Raw genomic sequence first — 10748 nt, forward strand, 5'->3', positions numbered from 1 at the left:
GCGTATTAGCCGCGAGGCAAACAAGGCATTTGCCTTGGGCGGCATTTTCCAGGGGGCGGCAAAAAAAGCCGCCCCCCAAATGCCCAAGGCAAATGTCTTGTTAGCCTTGCGGCTAACAGACATGCTGGGCTGCTGCTGGGCGGTCGGGCGGCGCTGCTGGGCGGGCGGCGAGGGAGCACTCCCCCTGAGCTGTCTGCTCAGCTCCCTCGCGCGCCGCACAGTGAGGCTGGGAGCCGGAATATGACGTCATATTCCGGCTCCCAGCCTCACTGTGCGGCGCGCGAGGGAGCTGAGCAGACAGCTCAGAGAAAGTGCTCCCGCCCAGCAGCGCCGCCCGACCGCCCAGCAGCCACTGGACCACCAGGGGAAAAAGAAGCCCCCCTCCCCCCCCAGCATTCCCAAAGGTAAGGAGGCTGGGGGGGGGGGGGTTAAAGTAAAAAAAAAAAAGCCACTGGACCACCAGGGAAAAAAGAAGGCCCCCCCCCAGCATTCCCAAAGGTAAGGAGGCTGGGGGGGTTAAAGTAAAAAAAAAAAGCCACTGGACCACCAGGGAAAAAAAGAAGTCCCCCCCCCCCCCCCAGCATTCCCAAAGGTAAGGAGGCTGGGGGGGTTAAAGTAAAAAAAAAAAAAAGGGTTAATGTGAGTGTCTGTTAGTGAGTGTGAGTGTGTGTGTGTCTGTTAGTGAGTGTGAGTGTGTGTGTGTGTCTGTTAGTGAGTGTGAGTGTGTGTGTGTCTGTTAGTGAGTTTGTGTGTGTGTGTATGTGTTAGTGAGTGTGTGTGTGTGTGTCTGTTAGTGAGTGTGTGTGTGTGTGTCTGTTAGTGTGTGTGTGTGTTTGTGTGTCTGTTAGTGAGTGTGTGTGTGTGTCTGTTAGTGAGTGTGAGTGTGTGTCTGTTAGTGAGTGTGAGTGTGTGTCTGTTAGTGAGTGAGTGTATGTGTGTCTGTTAGCGAGTGAGTGTGTGTCTGTTAGCGAGTGTGTGTGTGTCTGTTAGCGAGTGTGTGTGTGTCTGTTAGCGAGTGTCTGTTAGCGTGTGTCTGTTAGCGTGTGTCTGTTAGTGTGTGTCTGTTGCTGAGTGTGAGTTTGTCTGTTACTGAGTGTGAGTTTGTCTGTTACTGAGTGTGAGTTTGTCTATTAGTGTGTGTGTTTCTGTTAGCTAGTGTATGCGTATCTGTCAGTGAATGTGTGTGAGTGTGTTTAGAATGCGGGGCGGGGTAAAGGTTGGGTGGGGGTGGCGCGCGGGGGGGGGGGGGCACCTGAGTTTTGTTCTGCCTAGGGCAGCACAAAACCAGGATACACCACTGTATAACAGCCAGACCAGATCTTGTGTATACCTTTAGGAGTTCCAGAGTTGTGAACTAATTGATCCTCACCTGTAGCTGGTCAATAGCAGGCAGGCTGTAAAAAAAGAAAAAAAAAAGGGGGATCAGCCTGCTGCAGAGTGAGGGAGAAAGAGCACCTGTATATATTGCACCAAATAAATTGGGAAAACTGAGCTGAATGTGTCCTGGACTTTGGTTACCCTAGAAGGCTGTGGTTTACTGTAAAATCTGTGAGAAAATCCTACCTGTAAAAGAGGTGGTTTGTTACTATATATATATACTTAGTAAATAATATTGCCAGTCGATATTAGCCACTTGCCTGTTACCATGTTGCTGGAGGATACAAGATTAATGAAGTTTTAGTGGTACAGTAATTAGAAAGTGGTATAATTGAGAAAATCTGTAATACAGCGGTTCCCAAACTGTGTGCCGTGGCGCCCTTGTTATTTTTCCCCAGTGCTATAATATAATCATAATACCGGGAACCTCACACAGAGATCTCCCCTCTGGCCTGCTAGCAGTGTAATGCTGGCAGGGGAGAGAGGACCCGGGGGGGAGCGCTAATCTGCAGGATTCTCCTTTCGTGAGCTTGGAGTGTTGCAGTGGTTACCATGGCAACGCTCTGGATCTCGCCAGAGTGAACTCTAGCCTCAGGAGCTGCTAGAGTTCCCTCTCACCACAAGGACCACCAGGGCTTCCCCACTGGACCACCAGGGATTAGTACTGTCTCCCCTCCCAGGCAAAGGTAAGCAGGGAGGGGGATATTAAAAAAACTATTTGTAATTTTTTTTTATATATATATTTATGAATTTACCCCCACAGACTCAATAACTCCCCCCCCATACACACACTGTACTTACTCTGGGAGGGCACTACTGGCACCATAACCACTGCAAAGTGCTGTAGTGGTTATTGTACCTGGATAGTTTATTTAAATAATCTACCAGTGCCCCTCCCAAGATTATGTTCTGGATCTGCGCTTGAACGGCAAGCATTTCTGCCGAACAGGGACCCAGTCTATGCTGCTGCGCTTTACATATATACAACCTAGAAAATTGTTTTGACTTGGGGTGCCTTGGAAAAATATTGAAATATTAACGGCGCCTTAAACCTAAAAAGTTTGGGAACCACTGCTCTAATGTATGTAATCCAGAGAAACTGTAACAATCAATTTCAGGCACCACTGGAATTGGGGTGATGCCACCCAGGAGTAGTGGGAGTTTGAGCGCAGCGCTTAATTGTGTATGTTTGTAGCACTGGAATGGTTAATCATTGATATGACTATACACAGTTGCGGTATCTGTGAGAAATACAATTGATTGTTGGAAATCACCATTGTTGTAGGGAGTGCTGGGTCAGAATGCTGCAATCACTGGGGTTGAAGGAGAATACAATATCAGACTATTTGCAGTGACAATGTTGTGTACGGGGGGGGGGGGGGGCGTGTCCAAGCGATGAACGAGCACTAACGCGTGAGTGTTGAGCTCCTCCGACCTGTGGTGTTATCAGCCTGATTTTACACCAAAAGAACGGCACCAGATAGTTGGGGTCACTCCACTGAAACAAATGGCAGCGAAAACTGAAGCAAGAAAATGAAGCAGAGAATGCTTCAAATGCATGTAACTCAATCGCAGACACAGGAGCCAGAGGAACAAGATGGCGATGACGGCCCATGCTCGCCAGCCTCCTACTCAGGCGTGAGCGAAGGTACTCGCAGCGCTTTTGATTCCACATACCCGGTCACTAATGCCACTCTCTCCAGGCTCTACTGTCGGACCTGAAGTCCACATTCCACGCAGGTCTGTTACAGATCGTCTCAGACATTCGATCTGACATACAATTAGTAGGGGACCGGACGGATGAAATAGTGGATGCCCACAACAGCTTGGCAGAGGCCTACTCCGAACTGGAGTACACGCTCAGGCTGCTGGAAGAGAAGGTGGTGGACCACGGGGATAGGGACAGGCACAACAATATAAGGTTGCGGGGGATCCCACAATCAGTTCCACCTCTGGAACTACAGTCCTATGTTCAGGACATTTTAAGGCTTATGTCCCAGCTCTCTCAGATATGGAGCTACTGCTAGACCGCACGCACAGGTTACCCAGGCCAAAACACTTGGGGCCTACAATCCCAAGAGATGTTATCACTAAACTTTATTACTTTGCCACAAAGGACAAAATGATGCAAGACTCAAGGAAGAACCCGCCTCCACCTGGGCAGTTTGAGCAGATCAAACTTTTCATTGATCTATCATCCGCTACCATGCTTAAAAGGAAAACCTTTGCCCTCCATCACAGCGGCACTACGGGTGGCGAACATCCCATGTAAGTGGGGCTTTGCAGCCAAGCTACTGGTTAAAAGAAAAGGGACAGACAAAATCATCTTTTTCCCCAGAGGACGGCAAGCGGATACTCCAGGAGTGGAATGTACAAGTATACACCGAACCGCATCCTAGCAAATCCTCTCCAGTTAAACCTAATCGAGACTGGTCGAAAGTGGTCCATATCTGACCACGTAAGACTCCATGAAATCCGTCAGATGGGTAACACATATACACAAATAGGAGTCCTTGCATTGTTATTGATTGATGCTTTGTTACAAATATCCAATATTGTTATATGGTGCAAGCTAGGCTTTCTGGTCCTAAATTAAAATTTCCGGTAACTAGATAGTCAAGCACCGCAGTCGGGGACTACCACCCTGTACTGGTCAAATAATCCTCCCTTGAAACCTAGCTAATCCCGCTGGACGATCACCCCCGGGGTGGCTCTGGGTCATGAGTCACATTTCCAACTGTTCTACCACAATGTGTTGACTTACCTCGACAAACGGTTTCTTGTACATAGTTGCCATGTTTCTTTTTACTTACCCAATCCTTATAACACTAATGCAATGCAAATCGAAAGTTCTCTCTGGGCACAGATACCTTGTCTTCAACCATAGGTTTACAAATGGTAGTCTCAAGGGTATCCGGGGGGCGGGGTGGTGGGTGAGGCATCTCAAGAAGGGCCCAGGTTTTTTAATTGCTTTGTACAAACGCTCCTGTTGGGCTTGGTTCCTTCTGGAGGTGCAGGAAATGGCTTAGACCTGGCTTGCCCGCACACACTTCAAACTCTAGAGCAGGCATAGGCAACCTTCGGCACTGCAGATGTTTTGGACTACACCTCCTATGATGCTTTGCCAGCATTATGGGGGATGTAGTCCACAACATCTGGTTGCCTATCCCTGCTCTAGAAGCTAATGGTACATAACCTTTTTTCCTTTAATACTAAGGGGCTAAACTCACCCAATAAAAGGTGTTTACCGCCCAAAGAGGCCAAATCCAACAACGCACAATTTTTTTTTAATTTTTTTTTAAGAAACGCATTTCAAATAGGGCCACAAACCTAGATTCAGCTCCGTGGCATTCCCTGTGGACTTTCATGCCTGCTATGCCAAGAAAAACGGGGGGTGTAGATATTAATAAGTTAGCATGTGGTTTTCTTTCACTAGTTCAAAAAAAGTTCATTGTGCTACAATGCTATGTAAATAATTGTCCATACACGTTTATCAATGTTTATGGCCCTAATAAAGAACAGGGGGACTCCATAGAGTACGTCTTTGCTCTGGTTTCTGAGTACACGTTCGGGGAGGTGATTATTGGAGGTGACACCAACTTTTTGCTGGACAATAACTTGGATTTATCCCAATACCAGAGCTTATTAGCCCAAACCCTGAAGAGGCGCAGTAAACAAATCTCACATTAGACACACCCTCATGACATACAATTATATCGAACCGTGGAGGCTGCAACACCCAAATGAACGAGACTATACCTGCCACATGGAAGTGCATAACTGTTACTCAAGGATTCACAGGTTTTTAATTCCCTCCACCACATTCGCCAAAGTGGAACGCTCCCAACTAGGCTGGATCACATGGTCCGGCCATGCTCCCATTACATGGTGGTCAGGGTAGCTGACAGCTAAACGACTATATACTTAATGACCCAAAAATAGTCGCACAAATTGACCAAGATTTACAACACTATTTTACTGAAAACACGGTGCTGGACTCTACGCCTGACCAAATATGGCTGGCACGCAAGGCAGAAGTTCTGGGATGCTTTATTAAACATGCCAGTTTCGCTAAAATGAAACGCCTAGAGGCATACACGGGCATCCTTAAAGAACTTACTGACCACACATTCCAACGAGCACAACCCGACACCCTCTTGCCATGCCAAAATCCTTCATTTGCAATCACAGCTCCGAGATTTAGAACTATCGAAAGCTACACTGTTGCTACGGAAGATGAAGCACATTTTTTCTTGCTTCAAGCAATAGAGCAGGAGCCAAATTGGGACTGCTTCAGGAGCTTCAAAAGGGACTGTTGCCTCCCGAATTGCCTTCCTCAAACACTAAGGGGGAAAGGGTATAATACCCACAACATTTTGCAAATAAATTTGCTGAATATTACCACAATGCTGTTTACAATATTACACTATTTGCAGATACAATGTTGTGTACAATTGTCACGGGTTTGTGAGTCTATTGCTGTTATTCCTTCAATCCTCCACTAGTCCTTATTCTAGATGTGCTGCATATAGTGAAAGGATTCCCTTTGTGTATAGTTTCCCCAATAGAGTAGACCACACTCTACTTTTTATGCAGTGCCCCTAGCGCCCCTAATACAAAATCACAGGGGTTTCTTTCCCACAATCCAATTATCTCTCAAATAGTAAAACTTGCATACAATTTTTACATATCACAAAAATACATAGCCGCATCGGAACCCCATAAAAATTATATTCCCGAACAGCCCCAATCTGAGCGCACAACATCTCCAAAAAGCGCTCAGATTAGTTCGGTAAAACGAAACTTACTTTCGTGCATATATGAACTGGCTGCCTGGTACCGGTGGTATTGTCAATTTCAAAAGGGGTTAATTAGATTGTATGGGAGGTCAGAGCTTACAACCTAAATTTTTCTTTGAAGCTGAGACCCCAGCAGAGCTACTCTGCAAGGTGTGAGAAGTCACACATCAGTGACCTAGAAGTCTGGTTTCAGTATAAACTACCTCTCTCATTTGCCATATGTCTCGATTCCCTCTTAGATAAGGAGTCCATTGATATGAACAAGCCTTGTGTTCCAATATTATATCCAAAAGAGACACATACCTATCTACAGATTTTTTTTTTTTTTAAATCCTATTTAGAATGGGACAAGCACAATCTTCCAATCAAGCCTAAACCTGATTTACAAACAAGGGGACCCCACAGAATCTGTCTGGTAACCGAACAGAAGGGTACAATTCCATTCGAATGCAGGGAAACATTAGACGATACAAAGTATAATTAACACGTACGTATTTGTAGATACAATTTTGAGAACAATATTGGTTATACGTTGAAAACTTTGCTGCTTAAAGATCTCCTCTATTGCGCTGATTTCATTTTAGGAACTCTAAGGACTAAATGGAAGAGGTTTATAAGGATTGCTAGTGCCACAAACAAAGTGTTTTTTTTTGTTTGTTTGTTTTTTGTTTTTTTGTATATATATATATATATAATTTATTTATTTTTGGGTGTAAATTTTATTGGGTGTCGCCTATATCAGATAAAATCATTGTCATTGAATGTCACCGGTTATCTAATGATGGCAGATATGCTAGTGATATATTCTTGTTTTTTGTTACTGGGATTCTGGAGCCACCTAGTGTTGTTTTGTGGTGTATCATATCCTTTCAGGAATCGTTACAAAGCTTCACCAAGACATCATCATGGTCTCTGCTGCCATCTTGTGAATCTATGCCAAATGACACTCGTTTTTTATTGATCTCAAATACAGTCCAGGTTAATTTACTCGCACAAGTGATTATTTCTTGTGGACAGGTGTTTGTGTAAAAATCCCAGTTGAGTTAGTCACGAACTGCTGTAAAGTTCCGGTTTGGTGAAGCCATTTCTCATAGAGGAATTATAGGTCACAGCCGTATTCTCTCAGTTGTTGGACTATAGAAACAAAGGGAGTGATACTACAAGTGAAGCCAGTAGATTGGTATCATTAGATAGAACTGACCTGCTTGCGGAAATTAAAAACCTCAAACCAATCACAATCTCACCATTACAATACTTTTACACAACACTAGAATTATCTGTTAAATGAGCAAAATTCAATACCTGGTGTTAAACACTAACGTTTAAACAATGATAATGCTTCCAAACAGGCCCGGACTGGCCATCGGGCACACCGGGCAAATGCCCGGTGGGCCGCGATGGCCGTGGGGCCGAGGCCGGCAGGGGAAGTCCCAGGATCTCCCCTGCCGGTCTATGCAGGGCCGGCACTATCCGAGCGCCGGCCCCGCTGTTTTCAATGATGGGCCGGTGGGGAGATCAAAGATCTCCCTCACCGGCCCACATACAGTATATTCCGGCCGCCAGCAGGGAGAGAGGGAGGGAGCCAGGAGAGGACCCGGCGGAGCTCTATCTTGCAGCTCCGCCGGGTTCCTCTCGCGAGATCCGGTGCGTTGCCATGGCAACGACCGGATCTCGCGAGAGTGAACTCTAGCCCGCAGGCTAGAGTTCACTCACCCACTGGACCACCAGGGATGGTGTCACCGTGCCGGTCCCCCCCCCTCCCAGATACCACCATGCCGGTCCCCCCCCCCTCCCAGGCTAAAAGGTAAGAAGGGAGGGGGGGGACATAATGCCTACTTGTTTTTTGTTTTTATCTACCCCCCCAAACACACACAGCACTCTCACACCCATCATCCACAGCACTCTCACACACAGCACTCTAACATACACATCACACACAGCACTCTCACACCCATCATCCACAGCACTCACACACACAGCACTCTAACATACACATCACATACAGCACTCTCACACCCATCATCCACAGCACTCTCACACACAGCACTCTAACATACACATCACACACAGCACTCTCACACCCATCATCCACAGCACTCTCACACACAGCACTCTAACATACACATCACACACAGCACTCTCACACCCATCATCCACAGCACTCTCACACACAGCACTCTAACATACACATCACACACAGCACTCTCACACCCATCATCCACAGCACTCTCACACACAGCACTCTAACACATCACACACAGCACTCTCACACCCATCATCCACAACACACTCACACACAGCACTCTAACATACACATCACACACAGCACTCTCACACCCATCATCCACAGCACTCTCACACACAGCACTCTAACATACACATCGCACACAGCACTCTAACATACACATCATCCACAGCACTCTCACACACAGCACTCTAACATACACATCACACACAGCACTCTCACACCCATCATCCACAGCACTCTCACACACAGCACTCTAACATACACATCACACACAGCACTCTCACACACACAGCACTCTCACACACACAGCACTCTCACACGCAGCACTCTCACACACGCAGCACTCTCACACACACAGCACTCTCACACACACAGCACTCTCACACACACATCACACACAGCACTCTCACACACACACATCACACACAGCACTCTCACACACATCATACACAGCACCCACACACACGAATCACCCACAGCACTCTCACACACATCACACAGCACCCTCACAGAAATCAATCACACACAGCACCCTCACACTCAGCACCCTCACACACATCACACCTCACATACACATACTGCACCCCTCACATACACACAGAACCCCCCCGACACACTGCACCACACACATACACAATACTTCCAAACATATTTATATATATATATATATATATATATATATATATATATATATATATATTGTGACGAAACCAACCTCGCCACTGGGCCCTGGAGAAGCCTGTTTGCTAGCCTCCTACCTACTGACTATGGCCCCTGGGTTATTTGGGGCATATTGTACTTTATATTGCTGCTACTGCCCCTTTAAAATCAGCGATGGACATATTGGGACTTTTGGGACTACTGTCCCTTTAAGACTGTGGAGCATATTCCAGTATACTGCCTTTAATATTACATATGTATTTATGTGTTGAGTTTAACCTGGGATATGTATGCAGCATTCATCTGATTGTTCGATAGAATCACTCCATTCATTATATTGAGTGAAACTACCGAACAACCAGACCACCCCGGAATAAGTGTGCCTCCAATTACAGTTTGCAACAATGTTGCAAACGGGTAATTGGCAATCAGTGTAATGTATTCTTTGTCCTCTGGGTGGCCGCCATTCGGGAAACAAACACGTGGCGGTGGCCATCTTAAACTACCGAACAGCGGTGTTTTGCCGTCGAGTGTCTGGAACTAAAATCGGACACTTGATTAGGCAAACACCGCTGAGACCTCCATACTTCCAGAAATTCGTATAGAAACTACCGAATGACCCGCCGTTCGGTAGAAAGAACCCCACAAACAAGGGAATTCATTCAAACCCTCTCCAGACTCTATAACACAGGCAATTCGTCTGTTTTCATTCCCTTGTTTGTGACCGACCGCAGGGCCAAAATGCATGGAACTGTTTTCGGATACTTTACCCATGCGGTCGGTCAAATCTTTGGAACCCCATATCTCCCGAACCGTTTATCCGAATGAACTGATTTTTAAATATGTTGTCCCCCTGAATAAGGGCTATCCAGCGATGCTGGATTTAAAGGTGTACCCCCTGTTTTTGGGGTACATCCAGAACCTGGCTAAAGATGTGTGCCGTATAATTGGGTTTACTGTTATCTGAGGGGAGGGGATGTGTGGGCTGAACCATGTATGTGATTGGTTATTTTATGCCTCCCCCTGGGTGTGGCCTGTAAGTGTACAAGTGTAATAAAAGCCAGGCTGGATGAGCCAGTCCAGAGTTCCTGTTTTACCCTCAAAGTGATGTGTCGTCTCATTATTGGGGGGAAGGATTTATTGCATGCTGTTCCAGTTGACTGCTAGGAGTACAAGCCTATTCGTATGGTTCCTATTCAATGGTCTACAGCATTCATATGCTTGGGAGAATTTAAAAGGTTTCTCGGATTCAGTGTTCGTGTGTCTCCAGTCGGTAGAACGGGAGAATGGTGTTTGCAGTAGCTGCCTGTGCATCTGTAAAGGGGATTATCGCCTAAACTGGGTTTTATCCTCTTGTAAGTGAAACGGTCCGTTACATATATATATATATATATATATAGAAATACAACAGTTCTCAGCACTCACGCTAAAAGTATAAAGTTGGGGGGCGGGGCCGGACCGCCGAGCTGGACGGTCGCAAGTCTGTGCAGCTCCTGCAACCAACTTAAACATTCTCTCCAAAAACCATGTTTTTCCACCCAAAAATCGACCGACCCGCCAGACACCCGGAGCTGAGAGACTGAGGGACCCGGGGAGAGGCTGGCTCGTCGAGCTTCAGTCCCCTGGGGGAGAAAAACACGCTGACCTAATTGGGGCCTTCTCCT

Source organism: Pelobates fuscus, chromosome 13 (genome assembly GCF_036172605.1).
Source record: "Pelobates fuscus isolate aPelFus1 chromosome 13, aPelFus1.pri, whole genome shotgun sequence".
In the NCBI taxonomy this organism is placed as follows: domain Eukaryota; kingdom Metazoa; phylum Chordata; class Amphibia; order Anura; family Pelobatidae; genus Pelobates; species Pelobates fuscus.